This window comes from Rhea pennata, chromosome 2 (genome assembly GCF_028389875.1).
Source record: "Rhea pennata isolate bPtePen1 chromosome 2, bPtePen1.pri, whole genome shotgun sequence".
Taxonomy (NCBI): Eukaryota; Metazoa; Chordata; class Aves; order Rheiformes; family Rheidae; genus Rhea; species Rhea pennata.
Window position 1 is genome coordinate 1,096,439 of NC_084664.1, and position 13,147 is coordinate 1,109,585.

The window sequence follows — 13,147 nt, forward strand, 5'->3', positions numbered from 1 at the left end:
TTAAATACAAGCAGATAAATGTGTGGATTGTAGCATTTCTCAGCAGCAGGTTAAATTCTGGGGGCGTACTGTAGCTTGTGTGTCTCTGGGTATAAAAATATATTTATGCTCAGTTAAACTACAATAGGAAGTTGTTTCACTGCTTTCTAACCATAAGGACAAAATTTTCTCGTGGGCTGGAGTATGATGTCTGCAAGGCGGTGTAGCCCTGGCCGGAAGAGGAGAGCTGGCCGTAGTCAAGGATAACCTGTGTCAGGCATTTAAGATGAAAACAGCTCTACAGTTTGTAGCTAATGCAGTAGTATCAGTCCGGACGCCAGCGAGTGAGCAGTGGGGAGCAATCGGCTGCTCTTTAACCAGGGGGGCAACGTCCGAAGTGCGAGTGTCGGGTAGGAGAGCGTTGCCGCGGGCGCTGGAGGCAGGGGCTTCGCACGCTCATCGCCCGTCGAGACCCGTCCCGAGCAGCGCGACACGAACTGCCTGCTGCGTGTGGGATTTGTGCAATAGAAGTTGTGGAATAGAATAGAATATTATGTGGAATGGAATGGAATTCGGAATAGAAGGTGTGGATTTTGTGCAATAGAAAATCAGTTCAAAAATACTGCTCATGCTTAAAAAAAAAAAGGCAAAAATAAAGGTGACAGTGTTGAGAACTCGAGACCACCGCAGGCTTCTCCCCCCGCGCCTTCAGCGTTGTCCGCGTGCTCACGCAGCTTCTGGCCTGCGAGCGCGGCGGTGCTGCTGCTCGCTGCCGCCCCGCCGAGAGCGCCCTGCGCTCGGCGCTGGCCGCCCCGGGCGGGGGGCCGCTTTCAGCGCCGCGTTGTCCTTGTTTAGCGAGGAGGAGAGCGCGCAAGCTGCCTCCCGAGCGCGCTTAGGAAGTGGGTAATGGGCAGGAGTTAATACTTGCGAATGAACTAGCCGTGATACAGAGAGAAAGGAGACTGCGTGACTGCAGAAAGGCACGATTGCCTAAAACGGCTCCTCTGGGGGGAGACCACGTCACCGGGGCTTTCTGGAACCGCCCCGCGAGCATCCAGATCTGTCACAAAACGTGTTCCTCCCTTGGCCGGGGGATAAAAGCCGCCGTTTCCCAGGGCTGCTCGCTCGCTCGCGCGCGGCGGGCGGCCGGCAGGCAGGGGGTGGGGAGGAGGGGGCCGCGCCGGCGGCGCGGGGGCCGCGTGTCGTCACGGCCGGCGCGGCGGGCTGCCGCGGCGGCGGCGGCGGCGGCTCCGCCGGCGGCACTCGGCGACGTCTCCGGCCGGCGAGCAGCCGGCGCCGCGCTCCGGGTGCAGCCCGCCGAGCCGCATGGAGTCCCCGAAGGACTTCGGCGCGGCCGCGTTCGAGTGGCAGCTCGGCGGCGGCGGCCTGAGCGGCGGCGCGGGGGGGCCGCTGAAGGACGGGCTCGTGAAGAACGCCGGCTTCACCGACGAGGACAAGCTCTGCTTCTTTGAAGGGAAACTAGACAAAGAGCTGAAAACAGCTCAGAAAGACAGACGGGAGGCTGAGGGGCAAGGCATGAAGCACCCGGCAGGCGCGGGTCACCTTGAGAGCTGGCCTGCGCTCCCCGCGGCGCTCCCCGCGGCCGGAGGGCGCCTGGCGAACCCCAAGGCCACGGATTTCGCCCCGGGCCAGGCAGCGGCCGAAGACCCTCGTCGCGGGCCGGGCAAGGATGAAGCCATCACCGACCAGGAGAAGGCGGCCGGGAAGGGCGGCGCGGGGGGCAAGAGCCCGGCGGCCCCGAACCCGCCCGGCGCGGCCGCGTCGGAGGGCGGCCCCGGCCGAGCGCGGCCGGAGCGGGAGAGCGGCGCCGGCAGTCCCGGCTGCCAGCCCGACGGCCGCTTCCCTCCTCGCCTGCCGGCGCCCGAGCTGCCCACCACCACGGTGGAGCTCGCGCAAGACGACTCCAGGGGCGGTTCGTGGAGCGGCGCCCCCGAGGCGGAGGACGAGCCGGGCAGAGGCGCCCAGCAGCGGAAGGCGATGCGCCGCGCCATGTCCGAGTGCTCCCGCCTGTCCGTGCCCCTCGCCCTCCACCTGGCCGACGAGTACCCGCAGCCGGCGCTCCGCGAGGACGTGGCCACCGGCCTGCTGGCCCCCAACAGCAGCCTGACGCGGGGCTCCGGCCCCGGCGCCCCCGGGAAGAGGGCGGCCGCCGCCGCGTCGGAGCAGCAGCCGCCCAAGCGCGGAGAGGAGGCGGCCGCCGGCAGAGAGCCGGGCGCCGCGGGCTCCCGTCACGGCGTGCCGGAGCAAATCCCCGAGACCGGCAGCCGCGACGGAGGGAGGGAGGAGGCGGCGGCGAGGGGGGAGAGCAGGAATGCCGCCGAGGGCGCCGCGAGCCCCGGCTCTCCGAAGAGCCGCGGCGCCGAGATGGAAGCCGGCAAAACCGCTCCGCCGGAAAGGAAGGACGTCGTGGTCGGCGCCGGGCAGGGCGCTCCGTCTCCCCGGCCAGGGGACCTGCCGTGCGATGGTACGTGGCCGGTTTTCACCTCCGGAATGGGGCGGGGGGGGGGGGGACCAGAAAATAATTGCGCTTCCCGCAGCGCCAGCTGCGAGTCGTGCGCTGGGTGCCGGCGCCGGTGTTTTGTTGCGTCGGGAGCGCTGCGGGGCCTGAGGTCAGTCGTCCGCGAGGAGAGCGGTTAATCTTTGCTGCGGGCTGCAGCAGGACATCCCTGTCCTCCTCCAGCAGCATCTACCTGCTTTTGCCTGGACGTGGGGCCGGGGGGGCCGGGGGCTTGGTCTTTGTCGCCCGGCTCAGCGGGGGCGCTTTGCACGGGAAGAGCCGAGCGAACGCGGCGGGGAACAAGCCCAAAAGCCCCGCACGGGCGTTTTCGCGTTCAGCGACTCCTCCCGGAGCTGTCCGGTCTGCTCGTCCTGCGGCGGAGTAACGTGGAGCTGGAAAACGGCAGCGTCCCGGGAGGGGCGAAGAGGCGGCGGGGCGCGGGGCCGCGCTGCTCCCCCGGGGCTCGGCAGCCCTCGCCCGGGCCGCCCCGCGGCGTGCGGCGGGTGCTGCCCTCCGCTCGCGCCGGCCGAGAGCCGTCTCCTGCGGCTCGGTGGCGTGCTGGTGACACCCGATGGCCGGTCAGTCGGATCCCCGTGGTACGTCACGGTTTTCTTCCTAGCTACCGACAGTGGCTTTTGACAGCATCCTGCTCTGTCCCGCGTGTCTCACCTTTCCCCGAGGGTTTCCCTGAGATGCTCCGGTTCGGGAGACTCGCGGCCGGGGCCCTCGGCGGCGGGGCGCGGGGGCCGCCGTGCCCGCCCTCGGCCGCGCCGCGTTCTTCGCGGTCCGCTCGGCTCAGCGGCCGTAAGCGGCTCTGGCAGCCGGGAGGCGAGGAAGCGTCGGTTGTGGCGGCAGCGCGTCCTGGGTGGCAGACACCGGCCCGCTGGGGCCTCCGCGGAGGTGTCAGGTCCCTTCGCGCCAGCAGCAGGCATCGACTGGCCTGTCCGTAGGCGTCAGGGCAGTTCAGAGAGCTCCTTGGTAGGAGCCAGATTTGGGGGGGACACCTGGACATTTGTTTGCTTGGGGGAAAACGGGGGTGCGTGCTGCTGTGTTGGCCGGTTCTCCGTTCGGTGCGTAGCCTGCAAGTTTGATCGTGCCTCTTGACAGCTTAAACATGACGTGAGTAGCAGCGACGTAGGAAGCATCCAGCACATTGAGGGGAAAAGCCCGGAAAAGAAGAAATCTCACATTTAGGCGCACCTTCTGGTGTTGGGGCGTTTCCGTGGTGCCGGGGTTGGCAGCTCCCGCTCCGGCACCGAGGCGCGTTCGCGGCGCGGCGGGAGCCCCGGCGAGGCGTGCCGTGCCGTGCCGTGCTGTGCCGTGCCGTCAGCAAGGCGCTGAGCGCTTTGCGCAGCGAGGAGCCGTGTCCGGCCGGGTCTCCGGACTGTGTGTTGCTTAAGAGCAACCCCGTCAAAGCTCAGATAAGCAGCGGGGTTTGAAATTTTGCTCTTGCGATCTTTAAGTTTGTAGCGCTTGTGACAGTACGTCTGCCCGGGAGCTGATACGGTAACGACCGCGCTGGCAGGCAGCTCAGGTGCTTCCCTAGGCAAGCGAAAATAATTCTCCAAAACAAACCACCGGGAAAGGGTCAGGTTTGGGTGGCTGGTTCTGCTGCCTGCAGTGCCACGGCAAGAAACATAGCCTGGGCTTATTCAGTACGAGAAGCAAATATGGTAGCAGAAGCAATAAAATGTTTTCCTTGCTTGGGGTATGTCTACTTTAGTAAGAATTTTTGAAATGCAAAAGAAAACAGGCAAAAAGTCCTTGAATGTTCCTGAAATGCTTTCAGACTTTGTGACGAGCTTTTCCTTCCTCTCACCCGTTCGTGGGCGGAGAGGCAGTTGCAGTGAAAGTAAGTCAACCAGTCAGTCGGTCTTGGCTCTAAGTATAGAACTGAGCTAAATCTGTCCTTTGCATTTTATTTACAGCTAAATTACTCGTTCACATCCTAATCGACTTCCTCCTTTTCAGTCTTGATAGTCACCTTGCAAGTCTCCTTTCCCGTCCCAAGGCAGTACGTCCAAAACATGACAGCCAACAGTATCTATTTTATCTGATATAAATGTGTCTATTCCTCAGTTTTGCTGCTAGTTCTGTCTGGTGTGAACTTAGCCCTTGCATCAGGGCTCAGCAGTTCTTGTCACTTGACCCTTTCTTTCATCTTAAATAGTCTTGGAATAATTGTCCAACCTAATTTTAATTATTTGAGAAGCATCTAACTTCTGCCAGTGCAAACGTAGATCTCTTTGGTCCTGTTCAGCCAGAGATTTTCTTTTCTAAACCTCTTCCTCCTGTTTTTAAGGTGATGCAGAGCTTCAATACTTCATTCAGATAGTTGGATATTAGTTTGATTGCACAATTAGTTAAATTTCAGTCTGAAAATTTGCAAGAAAGAGCACCTGTTCAGATTTCTTGTGTACCCACAACAGGCATCCGCAGTAAAGAAACCGTAGCTGCAAACTAAAACCGATCAGAAGTGAACGGCAGACCCCGCCGGTGCCTTGTTTCACCAGTAACGGCTGCAGTGGCTCAGCAGAGCAGGCACCGGCGTTGTTTCCTGCCCGGAACAACAGATTTCGTTCATGTTCACGGTCTGCGTAAGCTGCTGCGTACCCTGTAGCACTACCTGGATTTGTCCGCTCCAGTGGCATCATTTATATAAGCTACATAAACTCACTGCTGCCTTTACATTCAGCCTGTTTCTCGGTTTCTTTAAACTTCCTTCAACTTGAAATATTTTCTGTTTTGAAGCACTGGGAGTTCCAGGCACCGCTGGACCAAACTCGGTCGGGACTGTCGCCTCCCGAATACCTGTTAGCTTAGGATGGCGTCCCTGAGCTGTCCTGGCTTTCTGACTCTTGCTTCTTTGGAAGCCTGTAAGCAGTGTGTGCAAGCCCGCGTCATTTCTGGCTCTCCCGCTGCTGCTGTTCGCAGCAGCCTGTTTCGTTCTCCTGTATTTTAGATCAAGGGAGAATCTCCGACTTCACGCGCTGATGAGCAAGGTTGCCACAGCCTGTCACCTGAGGTTTGAATAGGGATTAGTATGTGATTGGGAAGTGCCAGCCTGACTACACAGTAATGAAGTAATGATGCTTGTTGAAGTAAGGATGCTAGCACGGATGGTTACTAACAGGGTTCCTTGCCAGGCAAGATAATGTTTTTAATTAGAAGGAAGAGAAACCAAGGGTTGCAGGGTGCGAGGAGGAGGAGGAACAGAAGGGACCAGTGATAAATGGGACCCGAGAGCGATGGGGGACAGCTCGGTGAACGTTCTTGCTTGGTGTGCGCGTGTTCAGCCTGAGACGTAAAACAGACACTAGACCTTCCAGGGGCTGAGCTTGATGCTAGCAGTGCTGCGATGCCGTTGGGTAACTCAGGTGTGCTCCTTGCTCTGTCACCCGGGTGTGCTCCTGCGGAAGGAGCAAAAACCGGCGGGCACTGGAGACAGGAGACCAGGGAGCAGACGCCTGAACGTGCTCCGGAGCGGAGGTCGGAGAGGAGCCGGGCTGTGCTCAGAGCAGCGGCTCGCAGCGGGTGCCTATGCCTTCCCCTTCGAGCAAGGAACCAGCGGTACCTGGCTGTGCGCTCCCGCTGCCAGGGGTCCGTGTTCGGGACAGAAGGGAGCCGCGGTGTTGTGCTTACGGGGACCGCAGTAACCCTGCGGACGCCCTTGGCCAGCGGCAGCACTGCGCGAGCGCTTGGCTGCGGCAGGGCCTGGCCGCCAAATGCTCCGGGTCTTCCTCGTGCTGCCTGGCCCCAAGGCCAGCCTGAAATCCGGGATCCAGCCCTGCTGCTTCCCTTGTCCCCAGGTTGTCTGCCTTGATGTCCCTCCGGAGACCTCTCCTGAGCTCACGCTGTGTTCTTCCTTCTGTTCTTGCTTTGACTTGAGGTGTTGTATGCTGGGGAGGAGGATCCCCTCGCCTGGATTTTTCAGCAGAATTGACAAAATACAGAGCTGCTTGTTGGCTTTATGAACACTTCCACCTTTACCAATAGAAAGGGAAAGCTAATGATTTTTATTAGTTTTTCTTTACATCCAGCATCAAGTTTTTAGCACAGTGTAATAAACAGAATATATGTTAGTCACTCTAAATAGTCACTCTGATGTCAGGCTACGTCATGTCAGGAAACATGGCAAGATCAGGCTTTGTAGAGGAACAGGGTCTTCTGATTTAGTGCTTGCTTCGAGAGAAAAAACAGAGCGCCTCAACAGATCAGCCTGGGTTTGTCAGATGGAGGCGAAGAGGACATCTGCTTTATTCCCTGATTCTCAATAACGAGTCAAGATGTGCAAGTTGATTGAGTTACATTGTGTGCCAGCTAAAATGCTTAGCTATTCTGTATTTGGGTCAAGAAGGAGATGTTTTATTTAGCCTTTTCTTGAGGGGGAAAGGTTTAAGGCTTGTATTTCTACTTAAACTGAGGCTTGTTGTATTTGTAGATACTTTTATGTTAAGAGTCTTGGACGAAGAGGCTTTAATTGATGTTGATTTTGTGATGAAACAGCTCCTTCTGGAGGATGATGGATGAGCAAGTAAGAGCTCGTGCCTCTCTGCAGCATTTTTGTGACAAAAGCAGTATCTGACATGGTCCAGTTTTGTTTCTGAAATTGTTTACGTTTAAGAGGGAGAGTAAAGATGGTCATTGCCTTATTGCTTAATCTCACTCTCTTAGTGGATTTTCAGTTGATGACTCTAATCCCTATGAGAATTATGGAGCTGTTTGAGTGAATGATGCTTTAGTTCAGCTTAGCCCATGAATATCCCTCGCTGGGCTGCGGGCGACGAGAGAGCATGTGGCCTCATTCACAAGCACAAGTCCACCTCATGCTGAAGCACGTGAATGAGCCAACCTCAATTGGCGAAGAGATGCAGGACAGGTGAAATAAATAGACCCCATAAAATGGGAGCTCATACCCTGCCGAGTGTGAGGAGATAAGAAGATTTAGGTGATGAAATCTTGAGGACCCACTGACGTGCTCCGTTACCTAGTCAATAAAGGTGATAAAAAGGAGAATAGGACATGAGATTCTTAAAAACCTTCCAAGTGCACAGTATGTAATTGCTTCTCTGCTTTATGTTCACTTCAGCGTTTGAGCTTTTGCTTACCTCAGTAGTTCAGCCAGGCTCCTCCAGCTGCTGAAGCATTTCAGCTGAAAATAGAAATACTTGCTTTCAGCTTCTTAAGATGAGCTTAACATATGCTGCTATGTTGGAGTCTTCCTCTGCTCCTTTGACCTGGAGAATGAATTTGGGGGAATACTTACTCTTGGATAAGCTGCTGTGTGATATTTGAGAAATAGGGACACATCGGTGTGTTCTGTGCAGATTCCATGTTGATGAAGCGGTGCAGTGCCACGGTCTAGAGAAACCCCTGCTGGTACTTTCTTTTGCAGGAGAGTGAGGTTTTTCTTTTTGCTCTTAATAGTCAGGAGCACTGTATGAAGTTGCTCTGTTGATGTTCTGCAGACAGATGGTTAATTGGGGGTGGTGGGAGCCTCAGGAGGTTATCTAGCCCAACTCCTCGTTCAGAGCAGGTCCAACTAGACCCTCAGGGTCTTGGACAGTGTAATTTTCCAATGTAAGGAAAAACCTTTTCAGCGTGAGGGAGGTCAAACACTGGAACAGAGGTCCAAAAAGGCTGCACGATTTCCAGCCTTGGAGACACTCAGACCTTGAATGGACAAGGTCTTAGGACAAACCTGATGTAGCTGAACCTGGGTTTGATTGAGAGGTTGGGCCAGATAACCTCCGGAGGCCCCCGCTGCACCCAATTAACCGTGTGTCTTCAAGCCAGGCGATTGCTGAAGTCTCAGCGTAGCCCTGTGCCATAGGTATAACTGCATTTGACTAATGACTTCAAGCCTAAAATGATGAAGCATTCGTTATCTCAGCTTTCAATATGTGGGTTTGCAAACTTCCTTTGTGTTAGCTCGAAAGAATGGCACAGCAGTTTGTATCGTCCTACCTTCCCTGCTCGCGTTGTGTCCTCTCCTCAGCTTCATTCAGAAGTCTGAAGCTGAATGTCACCTCGGGTGTCATTTTTCTGTTGCCTAGTTGTTACATTTTCAAACAGATTCAGCATGCTTTTTCCCTGCTTGTTGCTGCTTTTGAGGACAAAGCTCCTGTTAGCACCTGCAAAACTCCTTCAGAATGTTGAACTTGATTTGTCTAGCTCCTTAATCTTTCCAAAAGGTACCCACGAGTCTAGATTGCAGAGCTTAAAATCAACCAAGCCCTACATCGTAATATATTAATTTCTTCTTGTGATAACTAACCTGCTGTTAGCTACCATAGAGGATCTGGCAGCATGTATGAAGAATGAGGCTGAGGATGAAATATGCTAAAATCTTCTCAGACACCTGGGTTCATGAGTAATTAAGCTTTTTATTATTACCAAAAATCAGGGTTAATCAAGAATTGTACAGAGAAGCTAAAATAGCTTCTGAGTTTCTTTGCTCTGAATATATAAAGATGGGCTAGGTGAAATACACAGCGTTGTGCTTCCCTGGAAGGATATAATATTAGGAGATGGAAAGAAAATGGCTTTGTCAACTTTGTTAGCTTAGCTACCTTCGTATCAGCTGGTAGATCAATGAAAAGTTGACTTGTTTTAAAACACAACATTCAGAAAACTGTTGTATGTGTACCTGAAGTCGAGTAATTTAAGCACCAAAAACGCGGGAGTCTCAAAGTTGTGCAGGCACTGGTAAGTTGGTCCTCTTGCGCTCGATCTGGTGTCCCCGCTGTTCGTGGATGGCCACCACACTTTATTTGCATCAGTGTGTTCAAACTTGGCTGTTGGAGGCAGAATTACAAATTTCCTCAGCAGTCTTTTTTTATGGCTTACCCTGATAATATAAGGACAAGCAAACAGTTGTCTTCCATCACTGTTACGATCTAAAGGAATAGTATTGGAGTTGATGCCTGGACTATGATTTTATGTTTCTGATCAATTCAGGATGTCAGTTTGGGCGCAGATTATCTTTTTACTAATTATTCTGGAAACTCAATGGTATTTAACGGATAAAGTTTTGCTCCCACTGACTTCATGTTTTCTGAGCATCCCATGGCCTCATTTGCTGGGTCCTTCATCCAGTCATGACAAATATCTGGTTTCTGATGATAAAATTATTCAAAAATAGGCTTTATAACTTGTTGGCCCCAGTGTGCCTTTGCCAAACGTAGCATCTGTGCTGTGGCTTCTGTGCCTAGGCTCAGCCGTGCGTCACCGCAGCTTAGAGATGGCCTCGGAGCAGGAGTGGCTTGACCAGCCTGCCACCATGGAAGCACCCTGGTAAGAGCATCGTGTGCAGGGGAGCCCGGCTGCTCCCTTGGCGCCCGTGGGTCTCAGCTCCCAGCTCCATCACCCCCAGCTTGCCGGGAGCCACCTGGCACCGCAGGCAGGACCGGGGAGGCTCTCAGCAGTTCCCAGCAAGGATGGTCTCACCTGAGACTTCAACCAGCGACTGAGTGTGTAAGCTGTGTTTTCAGTGGGATTATAACGTGAGTGGATTTTTATAAGAGGAAGGCACTTCCCTGGGAAGAGACGCTGTGCCAGCCGGTGCCAGGCTCCTTCTGAAGTGGATGAGAACGAAACCTAGTCAAAGAGAAGGCTGCAAATATCTTTGTGCAGGACAATTATTTTTCCTTAGCTCTTTTTTTGGAACTGGCCTGTTCTGCTAAGGTCACCTGGAGGCAGAGAGGTCCCACGAAGCTGAAGCACTGAGGCAGAGCCTGCAATGCAGCACGGCGGTGTTCGCCGGGCCCCCTCGTCCCCGCGGCTGCCGTGCAGAGCGTGTCTGAAGTGTCCTCAGCATCACCGTAGAGGGAACCCTAAGCACCGTGCATCAAGTTTGCTCTTTCATAGTTGTCTATAAAACCTCAGAGAGAAACCTGGAGTTTGGGGCTGGCTGGTTCAGCTGTTACTGTGGATGCACTTGGTGTCTTTGTACCTAGATTTGAGTCGTTTCTTCCAGTGTTGCTCTTGGAAATTGGGAAACAGGTGCATCAGGGTATTTTAACTGACAAATGCGAAAAATTTGCTTTCCTCATTAAAAACATGCTTATTGAGTGACAGGCGACGAGCACGGTGGCGGTGCGGGACAGCGCTCTCCGTTTGCCGTTGCGGTGAGCAGCGGCAGGGGCCCGTGGCTCATCTCGGGGTGATGCCCTTCAGCCTCTCCGCGGAAGCTGTCAGCGTGGAGTGTCCTTTTCGCTCTCCTTCAGGCCCCCGCCGTCTTCCCCCCGGGAGTAACCGGGTTCCCGAGGCCGAGGCAGCTGAGCCGAGCTGTTTGGCCGCCGGCGAGCGCTGGGCGAGCGGGAGCCGCTGCGCTGGAGGCACGGCTCTGGGCAGGTCAGGATAGCGATTGCTCTTTCGGCTGGGACCAAACGTCCTTGAAATACCTTTTGGAGGTTTGTTGACATGCTTGGAGGAACAAGCAAACTGAAAAGTCTCCTAAATAATTCTTGCAGCCTAATGAACAAAATTGATTGAAATTTGGCAGCTTTTCCTAATATTCCTTGTAAGTAGCAAATCTTCCCTGGCAGTTCTCCGCTCTGCATGGGAGAGCGAAGCCTCGTAATTAAACGATGAGTGAAAGCAAATGTCCTGACGAGCGCATTGGGTGGTTACTTAAATTGCTGTAGCACAAAACAAGACTATCCCTCTCTAATCCCTGGGGGTTATGTCCCCTGGCCGAGCAGAGGCTATAATAAATGCAACCTGAACAACGGTCCTGTCAACAGTGCCCCAGGAAATAGCTAAGTTCTCTACTCGAATATCCTGGGTTCATAATTATTACGTATTTTATTTATTTATTTACAAATATAACTTAACCTACACGTGGGTTATCCTGCCACGTGGCTCAGTCAGCTTGGTGATGCTGCGTTTCTTTTTTCTGTAAAAATACCTATTTGTTTTATGGAACCTAGGTAGTTTTTTACAGCACCTTTTAAGCCACTTTCATTTCATTTGCGTGATAGTGGAAGTCGTTCCCTTTGAAGGTTTCCCATATTGTAGTCTGTGTTTAATTAACCTGAAATTATGTGCAATGCCATCTCGTTACTTCAGAAGCATGTGAGCTGCCGGAGACGGCAAACTGTCGAGCTCGGGTTTTCTGAGAAGCTGCGTTAGGCTTCCTGAGCAGACCCACATCGATGCACACGTGCTCGGACGCCGTCCTCAAGCGAGAGGTGTAACGTTGCTGCTGAATTAGCTGAAATAATAGTAACGATTGGCTGCAGATGAAAGGTAGCTTCTACTTGATCCAAAGTCACCTTGATAGCTACAGTATCTGAGAGGAGGGGGTTCACGGTGAATCTCTAGGCACGGGAAGCAAAGAGCAGCAAACGCACAGACATGCACTGTTCACAAACAGGAGCTCTTGGCCACAGTCGCTTCTTCTAGTATTGCTGTAGATAAAATCAACAAACTAAACGAGGGAGAAAGTAAAGGCTGATCAAAACTCAGTGGAGAAAACTAGTCTGGAGGAGCCAATACAGATTAGCTGCAAAAGACGGACTGTCTAGATGCACGTGAAAGATCCTTGATTCTTAAGAATTTTGCATTAAAACAATATTGTCTAGCCCTGGCCCCTGGCCGAGCAGAGGCTATAATAAATGCAACCTGAACAACGGTCCTGTCAATGGTGCCCCAGGAAATAGCTAAGTTCTCTACCTGGATATCCTGGGTTCATAATTATTACGTATTTTATTTATTTATTTACAAATATAACTTAACCTACACGTGGGTTATCCTGCCATGTGGCTCAGTCAGCTTGGTGATGCTACGTTAAATTTCAGCGCTTGTTAAATTTAATGCTCTGTGACACTTAATATCATTTGGAAGCTGAGTGACTAGATAGAAGCTAAGACAACAGAAGGAAAAAAAATGCTAAAATTTATTATGGAGTCAAAAAATAAAAAGGAGGGGGGGAGAAAGAAAAGCAAAAAGCCCCAAGCACTGTGTGGTTGAGCATCCCCAAAATGGCAGAAGACACCAATTTATTTTGCTGGCTTCAGCAGAGGAATTTCTACCACAACTGGAATATTCTTTGAGACTCTCCCTTGAAGACTGACAAGCAAGAAAAAGTGAAATATAAATAGTAATCTTCAAAAGAGGTGGAAAACAACCTCTTTACTGTTGGAATTGCTACGCTATTGTCTGCGGGGCCCTTATCATGCGCTGCAGCATGACAAGCCTGTAGTGTTGTTATAAAAAGAAACATCCAATACAGATGCTCTTTATTTTAATCCCCAGATGACAAGGGGAAAATGAATACGCTTGTGATGGGTTGTTTGCGCCGTTTCCTTCGTACAATGCAAATAGCACAGGAATTGCAACAGAAAACAGCTCATAGCAAGTAGAGTTGTACAGTAACACCGCTGAGTTTCTGGGGAAGCTGGTGGTGCCTCTTAGGCATCTCACAGTGCGAAGAACCGTGACGGTTCTGTCGTTGGTCCTCAGGTGTCCTAAAGTTTTAGTGAAGTTGCTTCTAAATTGATGTTTCGTTATGTTGTTTATCTTGGTGGAGGACGTTATTTGTTCTCTTGCTGAAGGCTTTGCAATGCTTTAGAGTCTGTTGAATGTAGATGGTGGCTACCATCTACCATCAGAGCAAAGCAGGGGTGGTGGCTGCAGTGCTCCTAT

General features: G+C 52.9%; 1 protein-coding gene across 12 annotated transcripts in view; it reads left to right on the plus strand.

The window, feature by feature from the left end:
- MAP4 (microtubule associated protein 4) overlaps nucleotides 1-13,147 on the plus strand; it is a 142,685-nt gene that overhangs the window by 104,661 nt on the left and 24,877 nt on the right. The gene's annotated exons all lie outside the window — the stretch shown is intronic.